The following is a 5,000-nucleotide window of genomic DNA, read 5'->3' as shown; positions in this document are numbered from 1 at the left end:
TAAAACCAATCACTATTTCTTTCAGTTTTCTCACAAAACACTTTAGTTTCTCACAAAGGAAAAACATATGCTTCACTCCTTCTTTTTCTTTTCCACATATTTTACATAAATCACTGTTCACAAACCCCATCTTAAATAATCTCATTTCATTAAAAACACAATTGTGGCCCAGCATAAAATCAAAGTTTTCTAGAATTGGACATTTTAAACCTTGTCTCATGTTTCGCCATATATCTTCCTTTGTTATGTTTTCAAGCACTCTTCCCCAATATGAATTTGAAACTGGCTCCACAAAAGCAAGGCTTCTAAAAAATAAATAAAACTGTTTTAAAACACAAAGCTCAAACACACCGTTACCTTCTTTAAAAACAATTTCAAATTTCTCTTCCTGTTTTTCCTCATTCATTTCTATTTGTTCTATCCATTCTTTTGGTATTGCACTTATGATTTTTCCTAGATCCTTTTTAATTTTATCTTCCTCATAGTCCTCCTTTATTTGTTTCAGATCATCCACAAAAGCTTGGAATGGCAAGAGCCCTGGCCTTATCTCATAAAAGAGATCTCTGATCGTTTTAAAACCAGCTTCATACCAAATCTTCCAATAAAATCCCCATCCAATATTTAAATTTGGATTTAAAAACAGTGGTTGATTTAAAATCGCTTCCCTCCCAATTGGAGTTATTTTTAAACTCTCCCTAAATTTTACCCACGCCCTTAAAACTTCCCTATAAAACTCTGGGATGCCAACAGTCATGTTGTCCTTCAACCCCATCCATAAGGCTGAAGACCCCCTACCACAAACTTTATTTAAAAAGTATTTCATTGTTGATTTCCATTCTTTATTTTCATCACCTAGAAAGCTCTTTACCATTTTCACTCTTAGGGCCCTCAGCCTTAGGATGGGGTCCAGCAGTCCCAGGCCTCCCTCCTCCACTGCCCCGATCAGAGTGTCATATTTTATCTTAGATGGCTTACCGTGCCAGATAAAATCCATCACTAAACGTTTAAAAACATTTGCGACAGGTATTGGCATACAGACTGAACCAAGGACGTACCATATTTTAGACAAAAACAGTGAATTCAACACTAAAATTTTGCCCCTGAGTGTGAGACTCCTCCTCCCCCAAAATGCCAATCTTTGTTTTGCTTTGCCTATTGTCTCCTCCCACATTTCCTTAGTTGTCAAAATCTCATCAGGCCCTACGCTAACCCCCAGAATTTTCATGCAATTTTGAACTTCCTTGAAGGGTAGCGCCCTTGACAAAGCTCCCCCTCCACCTAACCTCATGAACTCGGTTTTGCCCATATTCATTCTGGCCCCAGAACCTTTACAATAAATGTCTAAAATGTTCATGCTAATGTCTATACTTTTTTCATCTTTTAGCACAAGAGTTGTGTCATCGGCATACTGGTAGATTTTCGTTTCAGAATTAAAACCACTAAAATTTCCAACTGGGACACCTTTGATTCCACTGTCCGCATTAATTGCTAAGCCAAGAGGCTCAGCAACCAGAGTGTAAAGTAATGCAGACAGTGGACATCCCTGCCTGATCGATCTAGTTAAATAGATAAAATCAGTTAAAAAGCCATTTACCTTAACACAACTCTTGGCATCTGAGTAGAGACACCTCAGACACCCAATAAAATTGTTTCCAAAATTAAACTTATTTAAAACACCAAAAAGAAAATCATGTTCCACCCTGTCAAACGCCTTTTCCAAATCTATATTTACAATGAAACCCTTCTTATTTTCTTTATCCATGTACCATACCTTATCTCTTATGCTATTAATTGTGTCTGAGATGTCCCTACCCAGTACAGCATACGCTTGGTTGGTCTGAATGACTGTGGGCAAAACCTGCTTCAGTCTATTTGCCAATACCTTTGCTAAAATCTTATAGTCGCAGTTTAAAAGACTGATAGGTCTAAAATTTTCCAGTTTCTCCCTATCACCTTTTCTCTTATAAATTATTTTAATAACCCCCTTCGTCATTGACGGACTTAAGATTCTCTTTGACCATACTTCTTGATAAATAATATTTAAAACAGGGATTAAGACTGTTTTAAAAGCCTTATAAAATTCACACGGTAAGCCATCAAGGCCAGGGCTCTTGCCATTTTTCATACCCCCCAAAGCACATTCAATTTCCCCATTTGTGATGTCATTATTGCACATTTCTCTGTCCTCTTTACTCACTCTCTTCTCAATATGGTTTAATAAATAAGCTTCAGCTCCTTCCTCTGTACCTTCTTTAGCAAATAATTTATTATAAAAAATAAATACCCTCTTTAAAATATCTTCCTTATTATTTAAAACACCCCCCTCCTCATTTTTAATGCTTCTAATTTCTTCTGCTTTTTGTCTGCTTTTTTCTAAATCAAAGAAGAATCTTGTGCACCTTTCCCCCTCAACCATATAGTTCCCTCTACTTCTGATCATAGCTCCTTTACATTTATTTTCTTCTATTTTCCTTAAGTTCTCCTCTAAATCTAATATGTTATTAACATTCTCTTTTCCAGCATCTGCCTTTGCCAATTCATCTTCCAATTTCTTTCTAATTGTCTTTTCATACTTGATTTTTTCTTTTCTCATCTTTTTACAATAAGTTATTGTATATTTTTTGATTTCATATTTCAAATTGTCCCACCATACTCCTACACAATTATTGTATAAATTAATTTCACCAAGACTGCCTAATATTAAACTTTCCATCTCCATTCTATAAAAATGATCCTTTAATACTTCAGTATTTAAGTGCCATAACCCAGGTCCCCTTTCTATTTCATTAAAATCCATTTGTAAAATCACATAATTATGGTCACTAAAACTACACCTTTTATAGTATAGTCTTTTAACATATGCTAACACTTGTTTTTTCATCAAAATAAAATCAATTCTGCTTTGTTTCACTGTGTCTTTAACTACTTGTATTCTGCTGTAGTCTCTTTTACCCATGTTTCTTTCTCTCCATGCATCAATTAAATCATATTTTCCCATTACATCTTTTAGCTCAGTTCTCCCTCTATCAGCCCCAAACACCATACATTCTCCAACATCTTCTTGTCCTAAAACAGTATTAAAATCCCCCATAACAAACATATCAGCCCATTTCTCCATTAAAACCCCCAGATGTTTAAAAAAAATAACTCTCTCTGAGTCCTCATTTGGAGCATGGATATTGCACATTATCACTTTTTCATTATCTTTTTCAAAACATAAGATTAACACCTTCCCCTCCTTATCGTTATACATTTCAGTTATCTTATCACACACATTTCTTTTCACCATGAATGCAACTCCTCTTCCCTTGTTAACACTATTATTATAAAAAAGTTCCCCATCCCATCTTCTCTTAACACTTTCTCCTATATCATCTGTCCAGTTTGTTTCTTGCAGCAGTACAATATCACTTTTTTCTGTTTCCATTATCATTCTGTTTATCTTTTCTGGATTAACACCACCTCTTAAATTGATAGAAGTAAAACCCCACCCCATTAGAACAATAAATAAGAATAAATAAATAAAAACAACCCCCAATAAATAATTTGTCCCTTTCATTATCACTATTGTCCTTTTAAAACTCACTTAGGATTTGCTGCCATACCTCTCCTGCTTTCCTGCTTCTTTAACGCACTTTCTAAATTAACATACGTTAACTTTTTTTTCTTTTTTTTCTTCAGTTGGTTTTTCAAAATCTGTTCTTCATTTTCTACACATTCACCCAGTTCCTTCACCTCTGCTTCTTCATGATTTTGTATTATTTCTTCCTCTTTTTCTGGCTGGTCCGGCTCTTTTCTTTTTTGTCCCGATCCCCCCACAGGCACGGTGTCCACTAGTCCAAGTTCACCGGTGTCCTCCGCCAGCTCCACGCTACCGACCTCCACCCCCACCATGTCAGTGCTCCCTGGGGAGGACACCGGTTCTGTCAGCGGCTGGCCACAGGGCAACTCCATGTCTGCGTTGCACTCACTCTTATTCTCTTCCTCCAGAAGGGACTCAGGAGATTCTCTCTCCTCCTCCATCTCTTGCTGACCGGTGCTCTCTTCTTCCAGCCTTTGTTCATCCACCTCCCCACTACTGACAGAAGATACGCAGACACATCGAATCATTGCCCTTCTGCAGTCTGGACACTTTACTGCATCACATTCCCGGGCATAGTGTCCTTGCTGCAAACACTCCCTGCATGCAAAGCCAGGGCAGTCCCTCAACACATGTCCTGGACTCATGCAGAAACGACATATTTTAACCTGCCTGTCATGAATCACTCTGCAGTACTGTGGGCCGTCTTCTGTCTCAAATCTTGCGCTGTAGGGCAATGACACTACCTCCTTTGGGAACCTCACTTTTAGAAAGTGCGTTCCATCCGCCACATTTGTGCCCGGGTAATAGCGCCTCCTGACTGGCAGAATTGGAAGGACCCCCCACCTGGCAAGTCTGTTCAAAATAGCCATGTCCGTTACATCTGGGGGTAGGTGAAGGAAAGAGACCAGCACCTCTGATTTATGCAGTCTTTTAACCCCCACTCTTTCCCCCTCATACAACAGTCCATCCTCCAACTCCTCACAGGCCTTTTCTGAAATCATTGTTGCCTCATGTTGCTTGTCTTGTTTCGGTCTAAGAGCCAACAGAGCTCCATGACCAACCACTGCTTCAATTGCTTTTATTAAAGTCATTACATTCAGTCCACATATATTCTCTGTTTCAACTATGACCGTCCATTCTCTTTTGTATTCCACTCGGTGTCTTTCTCTTGCTTCCTTTATACTCCTTTCAGCGTTGCTTTTAGCTTTTGCCTTCATGTTAGCATCTTCTGTCACATTATCCCTTTGTTCATCTTCATTATCATTCAAAACATGTTCTCTGCCATTTACTTTGTCACTCACACGTTGACTTGCCTTCTTTCTCCCTCTATCCACCACAGTAAATCCGTCGTCTTCAATCATTCCATCATCAATATCATTGTTCATATCGTTTGTTGTCTTATTTGCGTCAAACAATT

This window comes from Alosa sapidissima, unplaced genomic scaffold (assembly GCF_018492685.1).
Source record: "Alosa sapidissima isolate fAloSap1 unplaced genomic scaffold, fAloSap1.pri scaffold_52_multi, whole genome shotgun sequence".
Lineage (NCBI taxonomy): Eukaryota > Metazoa > Chordata > Actinopteri > Clupeiformes > Clupeidae > Alosa > Alosa sapidissima.
The sequence above is the reverse complement of the archived record's forward strand: the minus strand, read 5'-3'. Positions refer to the sequence as shown.